The sequence below is a fragment of the Oncorhynchus mykiss genome, chromosome 1 (genome assembly GCF_013265735.2).
Source record: "Oncorhynchus mykiss isolate Arlee chromosome 1, USDA_OmykA_1.1, whole genome shotgun sequence".
NCBI classification, from domain to species: domain Eukaryota; kingdom Metazoa; phylum Chordata; class Actinopteri; order Salmoniformes; family Salmonidae; genus Oncorhynchus; species Oncorhynchus mykiss.
Genome location: NC_048565.1, coordinates 47,070,851 through 47,095,421, shown reverse-complemented (window position 1 = coordinate 47,095,421; position 24,571 = coordinate 47,070,851). Strand labels below are relative to the sequence as shown.

General features: G+C 41.2%; 1 long non-coding RNA gene across 1 annotated transcript; it reads left to right on the top strand.

Annotated features, from left to right (window-relative positions):
- Window positions 1–1,520: 1,520 nt before the first annotated feature.
- On the top strand, window positions 1,521–4,184 carry LOC118964691. Its single transcript, XR_005051906.1, has 4 exons — window positions 1,521–1,698; window positions 3,011–3,074; window positions 3,374–3,445; window positions 3,978–4,184. It is a non-coding gene; the product is annotated as an uncharacterized LOC118964691 (long non-coding RNA).
- The last annotated feature ends 20,387 nt before the right edge of the window (window positions 4,185–24,571 follow it).

Here is a 24,571-nt window from a genome sequence, read left to right as displayed (position 1 = left end):
AAACCCAAATAACACTGAACACACTACACTCAAAACTGAACACTACACAAACTGAAAACGAAACAGTTCTGTGTGGAAAACACAGACACAGAAAACAATCCCCCACAACCAAAATGGGGAAAACAGGCTACCTAAGTATGATTCTCAATCAGAGACAACGATCGACAGCTGCCTCTGATTGAGAACCATACCAGGCCAAACATAGAAAAAAGAACATAGACTACCCACCCCAACTCACACCCTGACCAAACTAACACAAAGACATAATAAAGGAACTAAGGTCAGAACGTGACACTAAAGGTGCGGACTCCGGACGCAAAACCTGAACCTATAGGGGAGGGTCTGGATGGGCGCCTGTCCACGGTGGCGGCTCTGGCGCGGGACGTGGACCCCACTCCACCATAGTCTTGGTCCACTTAAGTGGCGCCTTTGGAGCGGCGACCCTCGCCACCGCCCTTGGACTGGGGACCCTTGCAGCGGGCCCCTAATAGATGGGAGACTCTGGCAGCTCTGGACAGGCGGGAGACTCTGGCAGCTCTGGACCTGCGGGAGACTCTGGCAGCGCCGTAGTGAAGGGCGGCTCCGGCAGCTCCTGACTGACTGGCGGCTCCGGCAGCTCAGGACAGACGGGCGGCTCCGGCAGCTCCTGACTGACGGTCGGCTCCGGCAGCTCCTGACTGACGGTCGGCTCCGGCAGCTCCTGACTGACGGGCTGCTCCGGCAGCTCCTGACTGACGGGCGGTTCCAGCAGCTCAGGACAGACGGGCGACTCCGGCAGATCTGGACAGACGGGCGGCTCCGGCAGCTCAGGACAGACTGGCGACTCCGGCAGATCTGGACAGAAGGGCGGCTCCGGCAGCTCAGGACAGACGGGCGGCTCCGGCAGCTCAGGACAGACCGGCGACTCTGGAAGCGCTGGACAGACAGGCGACTCTGGAAGCGCTGGACAGGAGGGAGACTCTGGAAGCGCTGGACAGGAGGGAGACTCTGGAAGCGCTGGACAGGAGGGAGACTCTGGAAGCGCTGGACAGGAGGGAGCACCTGGAGGGAGGAGACGGAAAGACAGCCTGGTGCGTGGGGCTGCCACCGGAGGAGACCTGATGCGTGGAGAAGGCACCGGATGGACCGGACCGTGGAGGCGCAATGGAGGTCTTGAGCACCGAGCCTGCACAAACTGTCCTGGCTGGATACTCCTCGTAGCCCAGCAAGAGCGGTGGGTTGGAACAGACCGCACTGGGCTGTGCTGGCGAACCGGGGACACCTGGTGCCATATAACCCGGGCCGAGGAGACGCACTGATTGAGAACCATACCAGGCCAAACAGAGAAATACAATATAGAAAAAATTACATAGACTACCCACCCCAACTCACGCCCTGACCAAACTAACATAAAGACATAGTAAAGGAACTAAGGTCAGAACTTGACAGGGACAGTAATAATATTGCACGCATCTGCAAGTTTTTATACTACTTCTATATTGCATGATATTTTTTTTTTATCCATTAATTTCCCTGTAATCTGCTGAGATTTTGATAGTTTTCAGGTTTTGAAGGGAGTTTTCACTGGATTTACTAGAAATGTGAAATTGACCTGGCAAGCCTGTCTCTGCCTGAGCATGATCACAACAAAAGTAGCTGTGCAGCACGTTTTTTAAGGAAGAGGAGGATGGTTGCAGACGTTCGCATTCATGCAAGAAGGTAAGCTATTAACTAAACTGTTAACTAATATATTAACTACAATTGTATGTGGTGTATTGGCAAGCAATGCATGTTCCCATTGTCTTTGTTTCTAATTAATGTTAGCTCATGTATGTCTTTCGGTGGAATCCAACATGCATTGACAATGTCCGAAAGCTGCATTGTATCAGATATACTTCATCATGAGATTGAAATTGGTAGGCTCATCCAAACACTTCATTAATGTGCAATTGTTACTTTGCATGTTTTTATCTTATACTTATTTACTGCTTGCTAATGATTAGCGTGCTAGCTAGTGGTTAGCGTGCTAGCTAACGGTTATCGTGCTAGTTTAGCATAATTGGTCAAAATGTCTTTGATTCAGAATAAATGATTGTGGTTAACCCAATGTTACATGCATTGGAAAATAATATATATAATAATAATATTGCCAGTGAATTCAATAACTTGAATTGGTTTACAAGCTAACTAGAAAAGCCAGTTCCTTTTCATCTGTTTTGTCAAGTCATAAGCATGCATGTGTGCTGAAATATTTAAATAAATCCCCTCATTTAATTATTTTATTGAAGTTTTGGCAGTTTTTTTATCACCCTTTCTTACCCAAAGAGAAATAAGTTGCTAGTTATTTTGGCTTTGCACGTAAAAGAGTGAAACACCACAACAGGAATAAGGATTCTGGAAAGTGTCAAATTTGGTAGAACTGCCAATTCACATGCCTTCCTTTAGCCATATCACTCATACTGTTTCTTGTTTAGTTCATCCATAAAAGCAGATGTGCTTTGGTTGCATCCAGGAACTTGTATAATGTGCTTATGTTATGCTTATACTTGCTTTTTTCCTTGAAAGTCGTTTAAAAAAGGAAATTGTAATATATGTTTGTAGGACCTCTATCAGTCAATGATAACAGTTATTGGTGTCCCCCAACTCATCCCCTTTGTTGTGTGCCGAGCAATCTTGTCATTCTTTTAAGTGTCAACCATTCTTTTTGAAACTTGTCTTCCTTTACGCAGGCACTGCAGAGGCTAAGAAGACGCATGGAAACTCTATAAGAAACATAATTCAATTTGTAGGCTAGATTTGAAAAGGAAATAATACATCCCGAAGCTCAGGTTTGTCAGTTGTTTAGAATGAGCAGCTCATAGATCACTGCACCTGTACATAGCCCTCCTGTAATCAGCCCATCCAACTACCTCATCCCCATACCGTTATCTATTTTATTTATTTTGCTCCTTTGCACCCCAGTTATCGCTTATGGATTGGTTCATAGGTTGGATTGGGTGAAACTGACATGATTCCAACTGATGTTTTCCAGGAGAGATGTCAGCGATTCGGGCCAATGACCAAGGGAAAGCTGGGACAAAAGAGGGGTTCACACGGTAAACATGTTTACTACTGTCTTCAGTCAGTGCATTTTCACTCTGGCAAAAAATGCTGACTCTAATTTGTTGTGCATTGATTTAACTTGCTGCAATTTGATTTAGTTTTTATTGTCTTTTACAAACTATTATGTCTGAAGAAATGGATGCTGCGGCCACTGATTGCGCATCAGAGAATGACTCTGAGAAAGAGGAGTCGTCTGAAGAATCCTATGAAGAAAATCTGACCGGTATGCCTATACCTTACATACACATGGACCTATTCTTAATTACAATGTCCTTTTCAACATGTTTTCCAGGAGAGATGTCAGCGATTCGGGCCAAACAACCAATAACCAAGGGAAGACTGGGACAAAAGAGAGGCTCACACGGTAAGCATGTTTCCTACTGCCTTCAGGCAGTGCATTTTCACTCTGTAGTGTCAACTTATGGGCCATACTGTGCTGGTCCAGATCAATCCTGTCTTTATCAGTTAGTGTATTTCCAACCATGCCAGCACAGAACGGTTCGGTTTGGATTGGACACAAGTCAAGACGTTAGATCTGGAACTAGTGTGTCAGGATAGATGATAACACAGAAGGATTACCACACTTTACATTGTTTTTCTTGAGGGAGGGAACTTGATTTAATAGGTATTGCTTTTATTAGAAGGTTTACGTTGCAAACAGATTGTTGGGCTTAGATTCCATACAGATTGAGTCTGCTTTGATGTCAGCATTGCACATTCTCCTCTCACATCCTTATCTATGTAGTTATTTAGTTGGGATTATTAGTTTAATTTCAACACAGTCTCTGCAGATACAGATGTAACCTTGTAGAGTTAATACAGAGAGATGTTCAAGTACTGTATTGTAGTCAACCTTTATTTAATGTAGTCATTCATAATGCCATCTCTTTACAAAGGTGACAAAGGAACAAAAAGGTATTGGTCGACAATAGAGGTGGATGCAGTTGAAGATTCCTTGATGAACTTTATCCGAATGGGGAAAAATGCCTGGAAAACAAGACTGTGAGAAATGCATTGCTGCTTCTCCCCAAGCGCTTTTAAACAGGGACTGGAGAGCAGTACAGTTCTATAGACACAACAGAATAGTTGCAGATCAGAGAAAATAAGTGTATGAGATGCTTCTGGCTGTCTCATAGGCAGATGACAAATGTCCTCTATCTCACTGTTCAGGGGAAGTTTTTCCTGGTGGATGGTTCACGAGGTGAGATCTTGCATGGAGCCCCAGATCGAGGGTGATTGACCGTCATCTTGAACTTCTTCCATTTTCTATTAATTGCGCCAACAGTTGTTGCCTTCTCACCAAGCTGATTGCCCATTGTCCTGTAGCCTATCCCAGCCTTGTGCAGGTCTACAATTTTATCCCTGATGTCCTTACACAGCTCTCTAGTCTTGGCCATTGTGGAGAGGTTGGAGTCTGTTTGATTGAGTGTGTGGATAGGTGTCTTTTATACAGGTAATGAGTTCAAACAGGTGCAGTTAATACAGGTAATGAGTGGAGAACAGGAGGGCTTCTTTAAAAAAAACTAACAGGTCTGTGAGAGCCGGAATTCTTACTGGATATATTGAATCCATTACTAAAATGGTTGTTCCAGTTTAAATACTTTAATGAAGAACTACACTACAGCCGGTGAGTTGCCTTCCGTGTTGCATCATTCTGGCATTCTACATGGATATTTTCAGTCATAAAATAGAAATAATGTGTCAAATATAGAGAATTTAAAATTGTTAATTATTTTACGCTTCCATTAGGTACAACTTAAGCAGTTGGATAGCTTTTATAGATTTCATAGGAGACATTCTCTCGATGGCTTGAAGCAATGCATTGAGTGGCTGCTGCCAACATACAGACTCAATCTCTAGCCACTTTAATAATGAATTATTCGATGTAATAAATGTATCACTAGTCATTTAAACTGTGCCACTTTATATAATGTTTACATACCCTACATTTCTGTCATTTAAATAGTTGAGGCTGTGTGTAAGTTTAGATGGTGTTCAAGGTACAAAGTGTTCAACCTCCTTTCTTACAGAACTTTAGTGCCCCCCTGTGGAATATCACGTGTCGTTACATGGGGATCAACATTTGTTTTTGAGGGTTGAAAAAAACAAACATGGATAATGTTAGAATAAAATCATGCCGAGGAAGCTTTATTCAAAAGACGAAGGATGAGACACGACGTGTCGTACAGTGTCAGGCTTCAGATCAAAAGAAAAACGATACAGTCACTGCCTTGCAGTCCAATCAACAGTATTTTAAACGAAGCACAGTTGGAAGGCTAAGCAAATGTCATTCATATTACACAAATGTAAGGCAACACTACATCTATTCCAGATAAAGGGGTGGTTTTTATTCGTATAAAAGGAATAATTTATATAAGTGTTTCTTATGTGGCACTATCCAGGTCTTTCTTGCAAAAGAGGGTTATTTTGGCAAGAGAGACCTGGTTACCGCAGAACCCAGCAGTTATATTTCATCTGCAGCTGTCTGCTTCCCTTACATGTGCAAGTTGAGACAGGGCCTCTTCGCGTCAGATGTACCTCCTTCAGATTAATACAAATTTGAATCGGAACTTCACTTATATTATTATTCCGATCAGCACTTACCTCTACTCTTTGGTCAACAAATCCAATGAAGAAATAAACATTATACTAAAAGGGTATACTTCATAGCTCACAAGAAACCAACAACACACACCACAGATCATTTTCAACTGCAATACAACTTTATAGAAACAGAATTCTTTGGAACATGGTGATGATAAATTAACATTTGCCTAACTAGAATAACAAGTGGATTAATATTAATCTCTAGTTCATACTGAGGGACATATTCTATCATCACATCAGCGTACTAGATACTCTGGATACTCCTAAGGGGTTGAAGCAGTCCATCTTCAGGAAGAGGCTCATAATTGTTCCAGTGTCGTCCGGTTTAGGGTTTGGCCGGGGTAGGTCGTCATTGTAAATAAGAATTTGTTCTTAACTAACTTCACAATTTAAATAAAGGTAAAAAATAAATAAAATGAAGGTGTGTGTGTGTGTGTGCGACCCCTTACAACTGGCTTTGCTCCATCTCTTCAGAAAGAGACTCTTCATCCACCTCCAAGATCGAGGACAGTGATGGAGAGACACACACTGGAAAGAAAGGCCCAGACTTAAAGTTAACGTCCCAGTGAATGGGCTTCACTCTCTTCCTACGCCCTTGTTGTCTATTCTCCCGCTCAGCCTTGGCACGGGAGGCGGGCATGTGCCCCCGCTTGATAGGAGGCTGTTCTGCCAGTGGGACCAAGGGGGTCAAGAGGGTATCAAAGGGGCACTTCTCATCCGCCTGCACGGCTCTCCCACTGGTCAGTAAAGGGGAGTGGTCGGTGCGACCTGTGTGGCTGGGTGTATGTCTGGTCAGGGGGTGACAGCCATCATCTCCGCAGACTAAAGGTGGACCACAGAGGAGCATCCTCTCAGTGCTACTGAAGGACAGGGGCTCAGAGGGTAATATTATTTGTTTGTCACCCAGTTGTTCTGGTAGCTGCTGGTCCAGCATAGCAGACTGGATCTGTAATAGCTGGATCTTCTTTGACACACGCCGTGATCTGGCGTTGGCAGGCCGGGCTGGCACTGGGGAGGCAGGTGGGGCAGGCACTCGGCTGGAAGGAACCGGAGAAGCAGATGGAGTAGGCACCAGAAGGTCAGGTACATAGCTGACCATTGGGGTAGGCAATGGGATGGCCATCAGGGGAGGTGAGGCTGACACTGCAATGGTTGGCAGCACAGGGAAAGAATTGGTGCTCTCCCTCCTACCCATGTAGTTTATAAGATCTAAGGTCTGGTTAGGGAACCTCAGAGTGCTGCCATCAGTATGTCTTGTTATCCTAGCTATCCCGGTCTTGGGTCGAGCCAGGCTTCTGCTGGCCTGGACCTCCGGCTGGAGGACATCCACAGGAGAACATGGCGGCTGCAAGAGGCTTCCGTCGGACAGAGACCGTCTGGCCTGAGCAGGAGGAGAGCGGGGCCTTTGGTCCTGGATGTTAGACCTCTTGAGAGGATTGGCCTGGATCCTGATCTCAGACTGGCTGCATGGAGTCCCAGATAAAGGAGCTACTGCCTTGGCTGCAGTGGAGCATAAATTGGGTCTCCTAGGGATGCTTCCTGGTATCTGTGGTCTGCTGGATTTAACCTCTGGCTCCTTCTTGTGGCTGGAGATCAATGTGCCCCCTCCGGTTTTGGTTTTAACCGGACCCAGAGGCTTGCTACCCATCTGTCCCTCCAGCTGCAGACGAGGCATGCGAGGCACCTTGAGGGTGTTTTTGTTCTTTTGGGCATTGAGAGAGGTCACAGTGAGCATTGGGAGCCTGATGGGTGGAGTGGCCAATGGAAGCCTTCCCATGTCAGCCCTCTCTTTAATCACATCCATGTTGTGGAAGTGGGATCGGCTATTCTTTCTCCCTGGTGGCATTGGCTGTAGGACAATATCACTGGCACACCGGACACTGAGGATGTCTGTCAGGCTGTTCTCAGAACTGTTCTGACTGGTCTCTTGTGTCCTAGTCATGGACTTCCCTCTGTCTTTCATGGCTGTGAGAGTCACAGTGGAAGAGCAAACAATATGTTTGAGAATAAGAATATAGAATAAATTACATATATTACAATAGAATTTGATCAAAGTTGTTTTTATGAACTAGTGTTTTTCCACTTTCAAAGGACATTCCAATTCCTGCCAAAATGTTCACAAATTCATAAAAATGAAAGATTCACAGACTAAGGCCTACCTTCAATTTGGACTTCCAGATAATTTGCTCACGTAGGATTTAACTGTACAGTTTCAAGAATATATTAAGACCACAATACCTAGTTTAAATAAATACTTTTTTTTGTCACAAATCACAAAACATAACCGTTTTTCTTACAGTTATTGATCAAATAAAGTTCTCATAAGATAAAAGTAGTGTATTTGAGATTATTTCATTAAATTATAGGTCCTACCTCAGATATGGAAGAGCATCAATGACCTGTCTATGGAATGTCTTATTTTAACAAAAGAATGCTTCATTATGACATCATGTACATTATGACATAGTATCCGTCCACATAATAAAAGTTTGTCAAAACCACTTGAATAGGCATGAAATGTAAAATTAAATACAATAGGCCTAATTCAACATTTGAATAAGATAGTACTTTGACAGTAAATATTCAGTTTATTGGCTTTTATTTTCATTACAGTAGTGGATTTGAATTTATTAAACTGAGAGTAGGCCTAGTGAGTTTCCTAGAACTCAATCGCTCATTGAACATCTGTGTGGAACGTTCGCAGCTGACGCCACGGACGCCTTTGAAAAACATTCACGATTTTAGTTTCATATTCAACTTATCAGCAATAATGCACGGCAAATACATTCCCAGTACTCAAATAAACCTGACAATCGCAATTGTTTATTTATTAGAGCATCCTCTTAGAATGAGAATCACTGTGGTGTCAATGTTTTTGATTATGTCCAAGTAGGAACATAGCTACTGGTATTTTGACTTCTATACTATAATAGTAGTAGTTGTGTGTGTTTTCTTGTTGTGCATTCGTTTTGAGTCAAAGCTAAACCCACAATTTTTTGGTCCCATTCGGTATTAGCACCGTCAGCCAATAGGGGAAGTGACATGCCGGAAGTCTAAATTGATGTTGTCAACTATACACAATTCAATTTTACTTTTGTAATACAGTAAATAGCCTAAAGTTAAGGCTCTCTTACAAACTAATGTAACAGTATTTATTCAACCTTAAAATAAGTAACAGATCCATGGCCACCGAGGTTACTATAACTATACATGTATTCATATGTAAAGTTAATCATATAAAATGTGCATGTTCAAGATAGCATGCATACTGTAGGTTGTGGAGATCTGTGGAGATATTCACAATTGCTGTAGTCAATGTAGAATCTCGAACGGCACTGATCACTTGCACCATGTCATCTCAACTTCAAACCAGGTCATTTAGTTCTGCTGTTTGATGAAGCAGTGTGGTTTAGTCGCCAGGGTTGTGGGTGTGATTCCCACGGGTGACCAGTGTGACCGTATGCTAAATGACTAAAATGTAAATAACCAGTGGTGGAAAAAGTACTCAATTGTCATACTTTTTTTTTTACAATATATTTATTGCCATTTTTTATTTATTTTTTAACAATTTAACAATCATCAGAATATGATACAGATAATGCCCCGTTATTCCTTCCACCTAAACAAAACACCATGCTACATGGGAGCACATCGTGCAAAACCCTTCCCTCCCCAACCCCCTCCCTCCCCTCTACCGGTATTAACTTCACTGATTAACAACAAAAAAAGAAACAGAATGACCTTCACATTCCATGCTAGAAAATAAATGATTCAACACAAAAACAAATAATAATAATAGATTCATGAAGAAAGTAGTAATGAGGCAGCTAAGGTGACGTCTCTAGAAACTACTGAAAGTCCCCCCAGACATCAGTAAATTCAAAGGGTTTATTACATCAATTGTATGTTATTCTTTCAGATGGAATATAGGAAGATAGTTATTTTAGCCACATCTGCTTGCTTGGCGGAGTGTCACTCTTCCATATAATAGCTCTGCCAATTTAATGAATCTGGTTTTGCTACAAATATAATACATTTGTACAGTAATCTAATCAGACCTACATACTTAGGTCCAATATTCTTCCTCTGTAAAACTTCAAACAGATAGTTCCATTCTATGCGGTCAAAAGCTTTTTCCGGTCATTCTCTACATAATGCATAATATTAAATAATCTTCTGATATTATCAGGAGATGAGCGGTTTCTTACAAAGCCTGTTTGGTCCATATCAACCAAGTCAGGTAGAACCTTATCCAGTCTAAGAGCAATGAGTTTCGCAAGAATCTTATATGAAGTGTTCAATAGAGATATTGGTCTATACGACCCACAAAGCATAGGATCTTTCCCAGGTTTTAACAAAACTGTGATCTGTGTCTGGGAGCTTTTCTGTCTCTATGGCATAATTAAACTTACTGTAAAGAGGCTCAATTAGTTTGGGTAAAAAGGATCGAAAGAAATCAATAGGGAATCCGTCTAACCCTGGTGATTTTCCCCCAGCAGTGTTGAAAATGGATTCCCTAAATGGATTCCCTAATCTCTTTCTCCAAGTGCTCTCTATCCTCATCATTAAAGTTTGTAAATTGAGTTTGTTCAAAAACTCATGCATTGTGGCAGGGGCATCCCCTTCAGACTTGTACAATGTTTCATAAAACTCCCTGAAGACTGGATACATTTCCTCAGGACTGTGAACAACTGTGTTACTGGGTAGCTTAATAGAGCTAATAACTCTACTAGCATCCTCTCGTCTTATCTGGCAAGGAAGGAACTTTCCTGCTTTATCTCCATGTTCGTAGTGGTTTTGTTTTGTTCTCCTGAGAGCATTTTCCACTTCATGGGTCGTCAGGGTGTTATATTCCAATCGCTTTGAGTCAAATTTTTGTAGAGTTGAGTCGTCAAATGTTACACTATGTTCATTTTCCAGATCTGTAATTTCATTCTCCAACGAATCTACTTGAGCCTTATACATCTGACAAGCATCTGAACTAAAGGATATGATTTGCCCCCTCAGATATGCAAGGAGAGCTTCTCATAAAATTAGGGAAGAGGCAGAGTTGTTATTGGTGCTAAAAAATAAGTATATATGAGTGTTCAGAAATGTTACAAATGTGGGAGTATTTAGTAAATATGTACCAAACCTCCATCTTCTTGAGGGTGGCTGTGCTCTACTGACGGGTACTGAAGCCAGCAGGGCAGAATGATCTGATATACATCTTGGTAAGTACTTACACCCAGTAGTTAAACTTCCCCTGGCTGCAGGAATAAGAAATAAGTCTCTTCTAGAGTAATTGTTATGGACAGGGGAGTAAAATGAGTATTCTTTAACCTTTTGGTTGTGAAATCTCCATAAGTCTACGAGTCCAAAGTGTTTAATTTCTGCTTTTAACATTTTAGCTTCCTGTGTGAGGTTGATACTATTAGAGGAAGATCTATCACTGGAAGGGTCCAGTACCAAGTTAAAATCCCCTGCCATTATTATCTCTGATGATGGGCATATTAACTTTAAAAAGATGTCTTTGTAAAATGTAGGATCATCATGGTTAGGACCATACACAATCACAATGGTAATGGGCTCAATATTAATGAAACCTTGAATGATCACAAACCTTCCCCCTTTGTCTTTATTCTGAGATTGTATCTGAAAGGGGCAATGCTTATTAATGAGTATGGCCACCCCTCTTGCCCGAGATGTGAAAGATGAATAGTACACTTGGCCCACCCATTCTCTTCAGTTTATCATGCTCAGAGTCAGTCAGGTGTGTCTCCTGAAGAGCTATATCAACCTTATGCTGCTTTAGATCATTCAGAATGCGTTTGCGCTTGACTGGGCATTTAGTACCCTTAATGTTAAGTGTCATAAAAGTATAGTTATTAGGTGCAGACATCTTTAAAGAAAATAAGAAATAGGGAAAAGGAAAGAAACAAAATTGCATTGAGTGTATACAACTTGAAAATTTAAAGTAGTAAACATCTCGTGAGCTAATACCCTGACCCTACCACAAACCCACCCAACCCCCTCCCCAACTGAGGGAGTGAAAGTACCCATATCCTTAGATGCTAGTCTTTAAACTAGATGTACCTACTATGCATAGCATCGCTCTAATTAGGTTAATTCTAAATTATATGTATATGGAATTGGAACTACATTGACTGTTCCTTGTAGCATAAACATATTGTTAGTCAAGTAACAAAATACAATTCGATTACAACAATAATGACCGGATTATTTAGCCCAACTTGAGCGTGTCTCAACAACAACAACAAAAACCTTGTGTGCGTTCATTGTCACCAACAGAGCCTACAAGCACACCCAAATGTCAACCAATCGGCATTCCCCAATGCGCCCTGAGACCTGTGCTGCGAGGCGACAAAAGCGATGACCACAAATGCACCCCAGCAGGTCAGGAAAAAAGACATCAAGCTGTGATGTATAAATGAAAACCTTTAACAGACGATAACAATCATCTCTCATAAAATAGGGACAAGTAGTTAAACAATCACCATCCTCCTGAGTTCACTGTCTCCAAAAAAATATTATATATATACACACACACACACGTATGCACATACACAAGTGTAAAGCTATCAGCTAGTTGGCAAATAGGCGGCCAGCGAGTAACTTATCCCGGTCTCGGTATCAGTAACACTAGCATATATCTCTAACAATAAACAAGCCAGCAAACGTAATAGTAGCTAAAATTCCCTGAAGTAATATAAACATAGTTAGGCTTGAAACCCAGTCAAATGCCACATAACTATTTAACCAAACCCGGCTGGACCTCTCTGCATAAAATGAAGTATACAGAAAAATTATAACTACCTGGCATAGTGTGGACGTATAGTAGCTAAAGCTACAAGCTTTTACGAGCTAAAGCTCGGGATGTAGTAGACGTGAACAAGTCAGGAAGTTCTTTCCTCATGTATGTTTCAGCCATCTTCACAGAGTCAAATGTGCGCTCACCATTCTTGGTTTCGATCTTCAAAGTCGCTGGGTAGCTCAGGTCGTATGGCAAGCCAGCCTGACGTAGAAGTCTCTTCAGTGGGGAGAAAGCCATCCTCCTCTTGTGTAGTGTGGGAGAAAGATCCGGAAAGCTCATGATTCTGGCATCTCCATACTTGAGCTCTCCCTTTGCTCGGGCAGCAGAGAGGATGCGAACCTTGTTCTGGTAGTGTAGAAATGTAATGACAAATGCCCTGGGTGCAACCTGGCCAGGCAGCCGCCTCCGTAGGGTGCGATGGGCCCTCTCGATCTCCAGTGGGTGCGCGGGAGGGGGTAGATCCAGAATTTTGGGAATCCATTCCTGTAGAAAGCAGATCGCGTCTCTTCCCTCCACGGCCTCTGGGAAACCTTGAAGTCTCAAATTCTCACTTCTTGTATTTTTGGTCCACTTCCTCGCGGACGTCCAGGATGGCAGCCTGGTGGTCAGCATGGGCTTTTTCTAACTTTGTCACTCGTCCCTTTGTGACTATCTGGTCTTCGTGGAGTTTATCGACCAGTACATCAATTTTGCTGAGGTGTTCAGAAAGTGTCTCTTGGATTTTTGTTATACCCTCGTCCATCTCTATTCTGAACCATGCTGGTGCTTCTTCCGAGCTAGCATCTGCCGAATCCGAAGAAGGGCTGTCAGAGAGGGGCATTTTTCTATGCCTCGTCTGAGGCTTTGACATATTGGGCATATTTTAATTTGACGATACAATAGATGTTTTAACTTCCAACTCACTATTGACGAAAAGGTAAACCATGTCAAATGCCTTAAAAAGGTTTGAAAGTTTGAGGACGCTACGCAGACACGTCTTGTTAGAGCTTAGCCATTTCCGGAAGTCTCAATTGTCATACTTGAGTAAAGGTAAAGTTACCTTTTTAGTAGAAAATTATTCAAATAAAAGTGAAAGTCAGCCAATAAGATACTACCTGAGTAAAAGTCTAAAAGTATTTGGTTTTAAATATAGTGGAAGTGATTAGCGAGTACACCAGATTAGAGGCAGTAGGGATGACCAGGGATGTTCTCTTGAAGTGTGGGAATTGGACCATTTTCTGTCCTGCTAAGCATTCAACATGTAATGAGTACTTTTGGGTGTCAGGGAAATGTATGGAGTAAAAAGTACATTATATTCTTTAGGAATGTTGTTAAGTAAGTGTAAAATATGTCAAAAACATAAATAATAAAGTACAGATACAGTACTTTAAAGTATTTTTACTTAAATACTTTATATCAAAATAAAGAAAGTCGCACACTCCATATAAAACCTCCCATATGTGTGTTATTTACAGTGGTGTAAAGTACTTAAGCAGATTAAAAAACATGAGCTGGCGCACACCCAGAAAAATGTGTTCGTGTGGGGAAATAAACGATAAACTATCAAAATAAAGAAAGTCGCTCACTCCGTATATAAACTCCCAGTAATTTATTGGGTATTTGCCCACGTTTCTGCATCACTGTGCCTTCTGCAGGGAAAGTTTCTAAAACCATCCTATGGAAGAGATACATAGATGATGTATTTGTGCTCTGGGAAGGAAGTCAGCAGGAACTAAATTAATTCCAAACTCACCTAAACGAGAGCTCTGAATACCTTAAAATCCCCATGCAGACTGATGAGAGAAAAATACACTACCTGGACTTATGGATCATCAAATATAATGATGCAGTACACACAGACTTATATACAAAGCCCACAGACCGCAATGCCTTGCTATGTGTGAATAGTATGCACCCCCTTCCCCTCAAGAATGGTCAACCAGTTATGCAGGATTATACAAATCTGTGGCCACCAGACAGATTTTGACAGCAATGCTAAAAAAAATGACAGATCAATTCAAAATGAGAGGCTACAAGGACAAAACTCTTGATGCTGCAATGATGAAAATATCTCATAAACCAAGAGAGGAATTACTTAAAACTCAACCAAAGAAGAAAAACAACGCAACCATCTTTTGCACTAAATACACCAAGGGTTCAGAGAAAATGAAAGCAATCCTGAAAAAGGACTGGCATATTCTGCAATCAGACAAAAATAATAATTGCACACCTCTTCAAGGAATCCCCGCTGGTGGTCTATAAGCGTGGTCACAATATTGGAGATAGCTTGGTGAGATCTGACATGCCCCCTGAGCTCACTCAGACACTCTTGACACCTATCCCAAATGGGAACTACAAATGTGGATCATGCGCACAGTGCAATAGCATTATAAAAACATCCTTCTTCAGACACCCACATACAGGTCGAAACATCCCTGTTAGGGGTAATCATCTCATGCAAGACCCCGGGAGTAATCTATCTCATCATCTGTTCATGTGGAAAAGCCGACAAAGGGAGCCTTACAGGATATCCTCTCTAAAAACATTGACCCCTAGTGGTCTGAATATTGACTTTGATCTCAGGCCCTTCTTATGAACAATTCCTTCTTTTATGAACAAGTCTTATAAATTGATGTAATCTTTCTACAGCTTACTAGTGTACACCTAATATGTTCCCCTTGTTGATGATGCTCATTATAGATTAAGGTTGAACCAAAAGATTACATGTAACAAATATGAAATTAAATACGAAACAATGAAATATGTGAAATTGAATTAAACAATAATGTATGTGGATGCTAATATGATGTACTATATTCAATGATGTTTCTATACGATAACAATAGCCTAATATATTTAATATGCCATAAACGATTGTTTAAAAAAAAAACACTCATTAAATCTAATTAACTTAATCATTATGGCACTAATTGCACTGTTTGTCTACATAACCTGGTTCAAGTTTTCATGACATTACCCTGAAGAAGGCACAGTGATGCTAAAACATTGGTAAATACCCAATACATTACTGGGAGTTTATATATGGAGGGTGCAACTTTTTTTATTTTGATATAAAAGTATTTAAGTAAAAATACTTTAAAGTACTGTATCTGTACTTTACTATTTATGTTATTGACATATTTTACTTTTACTTAACATTTCTAAAGAATATGATGTACTTTTTACTCCATATATTTTCCCTGACACCCAAAAGTACTCATTACATTTTGAATGCTTAGCAGGACCGAAAATGGTCCAATTCCCACACTTATCAAGAGAACATCCCTGGTCATCCCTACTGCCTCTGATCTGGCGGACTCACAAATCACTAAACACAAATTCTTTGTTTTTAAATGATGTCTGGGTGTGACCCTGGCTATCTGATTTGCTTAATTTAAGGAATTTTAAATTCATACTTTTACTTTTGATACTTAAGTATATTTTAGCAACTACATTTACTTTTGATACTGAAGTATGTTTAAAACCAAATACTTTTAGACTTTAACTCAGGTAGTATTTTATTGGCTGACTTTCACTTTTATTTGAGTCATTTTCTACTAAGGTAACTTTACTTTTACTCAAGTATGACAATTGAGTACTTTTTCCATCACTGGTTATTTACATTTTAGTCATTTAGCATACGGTCACACTGGTCACCCGTGGGAATCGCACCCACAACCCTGGCGACTAAACCACACTGTGCTTCATCAAATAGCAAAACCAAATTACTTGGTTTGAAGTAGAGAATACATTAAAAGTACATGGTGCAAGTCATCAATGTCGTTCGAGAATCTACTTAGACAACATCAATTGTGAATATCTCCACAGATCCGCCACAACCTATAGTACGCCACAACCTACCTATGCTGTCTTGAACATGCACGCTTTATATGATGAACATTACATACGAATAAATGTATAGTTACAGTAGCCTCAATGTGGCCATGGATCTGTTACTTATTTAAAGGTTGAATAAATACTGTTACATTAGTGTGTAAGATGGCTATTTACTGTATTACAAAAGTAATATTGAATTGTGTTTAGTTGACAACGCTTCCAAATTTCAACATTTTAAAGGATATATTTACTGCTTGGAAACTTCAATCTAAGACGCTGGCTTAATTCCATTCTTTAACTTTCATTTTTGGTTGAGTTGGAGACGTGAAGCCAACATATAATTTATTAACTTGTTTTGTCAACAAATTAACAGGCTATTTATTGTATTTCTAAAGTGAAATTGAAATGTGTTTGGTTGACAACATCAATTTAGGCATCAGGCATGTCACTTCCCCCATTGGCTGACGGTGCTAATACCGAATGGAACCAAAATATTGTGGGTTTAGCGTTGACTCAAAACGAATGCACGACAGGAAAACACACACAACTACTACTATTATAGTATATAAGTTAAAATACCTGTAGCTATGTTCCTACTTGGACATAATCAAACACATTGACACCACAGTGATTCTCATTCTAAGAGGATGCTATAATAAATAGATAATTGCGATTTTCAGATTTATTTGAGTACTGGGAATTTATTTGTCGTGCATATATGCTGATAAATTGAATATGAAACTAAAATCGTGATTTTTTTTCAAAGGTGTCTGTGTGGCGTCAGCTGCGAACGTTCCACACAGGTGTTCAATGAGCAATCGAGTTCTACTAAACTCACTAGGCCTACTCTCATTTTAATACATTCAAAACCACTACTGTAAAGAAAATAAAAGCCAATAAACTGAATAATTACTGTCAAAGTATTGTTTTTATTAAATTGTTGAATTAGGCCTATTGTATTTAATTGGACATTTCATGCCTATTCAAGTGGTTTTAACAAACTTTTATGGACGGCTGCTATGTCATAATGTACATGATGTCATAATGAAGCATTCTTTTGTTAAAATACGACATTTCATAGACAGGTCACTGATGCTCTTCCATATCTGAGGTAGGACCTATAATTTAATGAAATAATCTCAAATACACTACTTTTATCTTATGACAACTTCATTTGATCAATAACTGTAAGAAAAACTTATGTTTTGTGATTTGTGACAAAAAAAATATTTTTTTAAACTAGGTATTGTGGTCTTGTGTTTGTGTTTTCAAGAATATATTGTTGAAACTGTATAGTCAAATCCTACGTGAGCAAATTATCTGGAAGTCCAAATTGAAGGTAGGCCTTAGTCTGTGAATCTTTCATTTTTATGAATTTGTGAACATTTTGGCAGGAATTGGAATGTCCTTTGAAAGTGGAAAAACACTAATTTATAATTACAACTTTGATCAAATTCTATTGTAATATATGTAATTTATTCTATATTCTTATTCTCAAACATGTTGTTTGCTCTTCCACTGTGTCTCTCACAGCCATGAAAGACAGAGGGAAGTCCAGGACTAGGACACAAGAGACCAGTCAGAACAGTTCTGAGAACAGCCTGACAGACATCCTCAGTGTCCAGTGTGCCAGTGATATTGTCCTACAGCCAATGCCGCCAGGGAGAAAGAATAGCCGATCCCACTTCCACAACATGGATGTGACTAAAGAGAGGGCTGACATGGGAAGGCTTCCAATGGCCACTCCACCCATCAGGCTCCCAATGCTCACTGTGACCTCTCTCACTGTCCAAAGGAACAAAAACACCCTCAAGGTGCCTCGCATGCCTCGTCTGCAGCTGGAGGGACAGATGGGTAGCAAGCGTCTGGGTCCGGTTAAAACCAAATCCAGAGGGAGCACATTTACCTCCAGCCACAAGAAGGAGCCAGAGGTTAAATCCAGCAGACCACAGACATCAGGAAGCATCCCTAGGAGCCCCAAAATATGCTCCACTGCAGCCAAGGCAGTAGCTCCTTTATCTGGGACTCCATGCAGCCAGTCTGAGGTCAGGATCCAGGCCAATCCTCTCCAGAGGTCTAACATCCACGACCAAAGGCCCCGCTCTCCTCCTGCTCGGGCCAGACGGTCTCTGTCCGACGGCAGACTCTTGCAGCCGCTATGTTCTCCTGTGGATGTCCTCCAGCCGGAGGTCCAGGCCAGCAGAAGCCTGGCTCGACCCAAGACCGGGATAGCTAGGATAACAAGACATACTGATGGCAGCACTCTGAGGTTCCCTAACCAGACCTTAGATCTTATAAACTCCACGGATGGGAGGGAGAGCACCAATTCCTTCCATGTGCTGCCAACCATTGCAGTGTCAGCCTCCCCTGCCCAGATGGCCATCCCATTGCCTACCCCAATGGTCAGCTATGTACCTGACCTTCTGGTGCCTACTCCATCTGCTTCTCCGGTTCCTTCCAGCCGAGTGCCTGCCCCACCTGCCTCCCCAGTGCCGGCCCGGCCTGCCAACGCCAGATCACGGCGTGTGTCGAAGAGGATCCAGCTCTTACAGATCCAGTCTGCTATGCTGGACCAGCAGCTACCAGAACAACTGGGTGACAAACAAATCATATTACCCTCTGAGCCCCTGTCCTTCAGTAGCACTGAGAGGATGTTCCTCTGTGGTCCACCTTTAGTCTGCCACCCAGCCGACGTAGGCGGAGAGAATGGCTGTCACCCCCTGCCCAGACCTACGCCCAGCCACACAGGTCGCACCGACCACTCCCCATTATTGACCAGTAGGAGAGCAGTGCAGGCGGGTGACAAGTGCCCCATTGAAATCCTCTTTACCCCCTTGGTCCCACTGGCAGAACAGCCTCCTATCAAGCGGGGGCACATGCCCGCCTCCTGTGCCAAGACCGAGCGGGAATGGGAGAATAGCAAACGAGGGCGCAGGAAGAGAGTGAAGCCCATTCACTGGGATGTTAACTTTAAGTCTGGGCCTTTCTTCCCAGTGTGTGTCTCTCCATCACTGCCCTCGATCTTGGAGGTGGATGAAGAGTCTCTTTCTGAAGAGATGGAGTAAAGACAGTTTTAAGGGGTCGCACACACACACACACTCACTCACACACGTACACATATCCTCATTTTATTTTTTTTGACCTTTATTTAAATTGTGAAGTTAGTTAAGAACAAATTCTTATTTACAATGACGACCTACCCCGGCCAAACCCTGACGACACTGGGCCAATTGTGAACCGCCCTATGGGACCAGTGCCTTATACCGCTGCGCCAATCAGGAGCCCTATTGAGACCTCATGGCCTTCCATGGACCAGAGAGGATCAACCAGCATCATCCCAGCATCTGCCCTGCCTGTCATCCTAGTACCTCCACTTCCCTTTCAACCCCAAACCACAAAGGACAGGTGACAGAAATGATCCAGCGCCCACCGATCCAGGCTGTTCTGCATGAGCAGCAGCAGCTACTGTCGGAAGTACTGTTGGAACAGACTTTTCCTATGAGACCCAACAGGAGCCACAAGCTGTCAAAGTACTTTCATCCCTGGGGTGTGGAGCTTCTCGAACAGTGTTCTCTTCCTGAAGATGGACTGCTTCAACCCCTTAGGAGTATCCAGAGTATCTAGTACGCTGGTGTGATGATAGAATATGTCCCTCAGTATCAACTAGAGATTAATATTAATCCACTTGTTATTCTAGTCAGGAAAATGTTAATTTATCATCACCATGTTCCAAAGAATTCTGTTTCTATAAAGTTTTATTGCAGTTGAAAATTATGTGTGGTGTGTGTTGTTGGTTTCTTGTGAGCTATGAAGTATACCCTTTTAGTAGAATTTTTATTTCTTCATTGGACTTGTTGATTTGTTGACCAAGGAGAAGAGGTAAGTGCTGTGCGGACTAATATAAATGAAGTTCCGATTCAAATTTTTATTAATCCGAAGGTGGCACATCTGACTCACAATTTAATGTCATAATTCTTCACGTTTTCAATGTATAGCAACACTGACAAATTCTAAGGTGGAACTATTTGTACTACAGCATTGGAAATGAGGATATATCCAAACACAGTGGTTATGAATTGCGAGAATGCTGAACAACATTTTCTGACCAATAGGCTTGTTTGTCGTAATATTTGGCCAAAGGTTTCTTTGCTTGAGTCAAGAGGCCCTGTCTCAACTTGCACATGTAAGGGAAGCAGACAGCTGCAGATTTAATATAACTGCTGGGTTACACGATAACCAGGTCTCTCTTGCCAAAAGAACCCACTTTTGCAAGAAAGACCTGATAGTGCCACATAACACAACGCTTATATAATTCTTCCTTTTAAAATTAGCCCTTTAACTGGAATAGATGTAGTGTTGCCTTACATTTTCTGAAATGTGAATGACATTTGCTTGGCCTTCAAACTGTGCTTCGTTTAAAATACCGTTGGTTGGACTGCGACGCAGTGACTATATCGTTTTTCTTTTGATCTGAAGCCTGACACTGTACGACACTTCGTGTCTCATCCTCCGTCATTTGAATAAAACTTCCTCGGCATGATTTTATTCTCACATTACCCATGGTTTTTTTTTCAACCCTCGCAAACAAATGTTGATCCCCATGAAATGACATGTTATATTCCACAGGGGGGCACTAAAGGTCTGTAAGAAAGGAGGTTGAACACTTTGTACCTTGACACCATCTGAATTTACACACAGCCTCAACTATTTAAATGACAGAAAATGTCATATCTGCTCTCACACAGTACATTGGGTTTTTCACAGTCCATCATAATAAATACTTTTTGGCAACTTATGTGTTGTTGTCTAAGGTTCATTCCGAAACGCATTATCTCCACCAAAGCCCAAAGTTTACTAGCATTATAAAGATATCCATCAAGTTTAAGAGGTGTTACCACATTTTTGTAGATATGTATCTGCGGGCCAGTGCAAAGACTCACATTGCATTGTAAGATTAGTCATGCATCGTACCCAGTTCCTCTCTAGAAACATGCATGAGAAGCTATGACTAAGCAGAGCAGTATGGCTGTATCAATTGTTCTAGAACTGGTTCAAGAAAGAAGGTTAGGTTAGTTAGGCTACATGTGATCGTGCGTCACCATAACTGAAACATGGCCTTTCTTTCACTGTTTCACGTCATGGTGCAAGTATTTCCATGAACTGGGAAACATTTGCATACATTTCAATTTCTCTGGCCGGCAGTGAAGGGGTTAGTCAGCTGTGTGCTCTCAGTATAGCTCACTAGCAGAATCTGTCTGCCACAGCTGCTGCGACCAGCTTCAAACCAAACCATGTACGCACACATACACACACAGATCTAGGAGGAGTTGACCTCCACAGAATGTGAACATTAGCCACTAATATCTGACATCAGTATAGTTTATAAAAGTGTTTCTGTTTGTCTGTCTTTCAGTTTCTGTTTAGACTACATCAAAGATAGAGAAGCTGTGCAGCCACACCATGTTCAATCATGTTACCTAATTAGCTAGCTAGCTAGCTGACAATCTGGTTGACCTGTAGCATATAGACATTTGTTGGCACAGAAAGAAAGGGGATTTAAAAATGATTGATTGAAATTCCCCCCCGCCACATTCTGACTGGGTTAATAACTTAATATTAAGTTAATATGGACCCATTGTCTTAGACTTGAAATCTTGGACCGGGATTCAAACACAGGGACTTGTGACTCGACTCAAACATTGACGACTTTGACTCAATTCAGAGTTAGCTATGGCTACACTTTTCTTCTGCTCCCTCTAAAGCATTAAGCAGACATTTTTATTATATCTCCCAACTCATAACTCCCTGTTGGGGTGAGTCTATCTACAAATACGCAGCAAGAAGATAACAGCTAACACAGGAAGCTGAAATCCTGGGGTCCGTCTTATGTTCCCTCAGTTCTACCCCATTTTGAACAGATGCTTTCATCCATGACCAGGCCATGTTTTGGCAGTTTTGCTGCACGACATTCTCCAATCCGACAAAAAAATAGGCCTTTAGTGTACAGTGTCGGCCTATAATGTCATTTTATAACTAGGCCTACCATAAGATAGCCTACCATTTTTAAAACATGCAGTTGCGTTGGATTTATTAACCTAGTCCTGATTCCTGACAAAAGCTTATAGGGACTTGTCCTTTAAGGTATGAACATCAGTTATCCGTCAGCTACCCAAGTTTATTACAAGTTTTCTTGAGGCTTTTTGCAAAGAGATCAATAGTGATGTAACGGCCTACGTCTTCACAGCAGTACAAAGCTGAAATCACTTATCAGTACATTTTATTCCACCTTGTGAAACCAGGGGTCTAGTGGAGGGTAAATGTGAATAGGATTTAAAAAAGGCCTGTTATGAGAGAGAAAGAGAGATGGTGAGAGTAGCTGAGTGCCTATAGTAAGAGATGGCTGTTAATATCACTAGGCTGTTTGGTCTGTGTGCAAGTAAGAATCTTAACCTGCCATAAACTGCTTGTGTCAGCAAGTCTACAGACCATTCAAGTAACTGCACTGAACACCTCACTGATACTGACGGAAATGTAGCTGACTGTCACGGTTTTCGTCCTCTTCTTCTTCTGAGGAGTAGGAAGGATCGGACCAATACGCAGCGTGGTAAGTGTTCGTCATATTTTTTATCAAAACTGAACCCTACACAGATTGAAACTGAAATATTTCTGTGTGGAAAAAAACAGAAAACAATCACCCACAACCAAAATGGGGAAAACAGGCTACCTAAGTATGATTCTCAATCAGAGACAACGATCGATCAACAGCTGCCTCTGATTGAGAACCATACCAGGCCAAACACAGAAATACAACATAGAAAAAAGAACATAGACTACCCACCCCAACTCACGCCCTGACCAAACTAACACAAAGACATAATAAAGGAACTAAGGTCTGAATTTGACAGTGACAGTAATAATATTGCACACATATTCAGAAATCTGCAAGTTTTTATACTACTTCTATATTGCACCGTTACCAACATGATCTTTTTTTTTTAAATCCATTAATTTCCCTGTAATCTGCTAAGATTGTGATAGTTTTCAGGCTTTGAAGGGAGTTTTCACTGGATTTACTAGAAATGTGAAATTGACCTGGCAAGCCTGTCTCTGCCTGAGCATGATCACAACAAAAGTAGCTGTGCAGCACGGTTTTTAAGGAAGAGGAGGATGGTTGCAGACGTTCGCATTTATGCAAGAAGGTAAATTATTAACTAAACTGTTAACCAATATGTTAACTAAAATTGTATGTGGTGTATTGGCAAGCAATGCATGTTCCCATTGTCTTTATTTGTAATTAATGTTAGCTCATGTATGTCTTTCGGTGGAATTCAACATGCATTGACAATGTCCGAAAGCCGCATTGTATCAGATATACTTCATCATGAGATTGAAATTGGTAGGCTCATCCAAACAATTCATTAATATGCAATTGTTACTTTGCATGTTTTTACCTTATATTTATTTACTGCTTGCTAATGATTAGCGTGCTAGCTAGCGGTTAGCGTGCTAGCTAACGGTTAGCGTGCTAGTTTAGCATAATTGGTCAAAATGTCTTTGATTCAGAATACATGTTTGTGGTTAACCCAATGTTACATGATTTGGAAAATAATATTGCCAATGTAACTTGAATTGGTTTACAAGCTAGCCAGAAAAGCCAGTTCCTTTTCATCTGTTTTGTCAAGTCATAAGCATGCATGTGTGCTGAAATATTTAAATAAATCCCCTCATTTAATTATTTTATTTGGGCAGTTTTTTTATCACCCTTTCTTACCCAAAGAGAAATAAGTTGCTAGTTACTTTGGCTTTGCACTCAAAAGAGTGAAACACCACAACAGGAATAAGGATTGTGTAAAGTGTCAAATTTGGTAGGACTGCCAATTCACATGCCTTCCTTTAGCCATATCACTCATACTGTTACTGGTTTAAACCATCCATAAAAGCAGATGTGCTTTAGTTGCATCCAGGAACTTGTATAATGTGCTTATACTTGCTTTTTTTTTTTACCTTGAAAGTCGTCTTAAAAAAGGAAATTGTAATAGATGTTTGTAGGACCTCATTCAGTCAATGATAACAGTCATTGGTGTCCCCCAGCCCATCCCCTTTGTTGTGTGCCGAGCAATCTTGTCATTCTTTGAGAAACTTGTCTTTCTTTACGAAGGCACTGCAGAGGCTAAGAAGACGCATGGAAACTCTAAAAGAAACATAATTCAACGTGTAGGCCAGATTTGAAAATGAAATAATAAATCCTGAAGC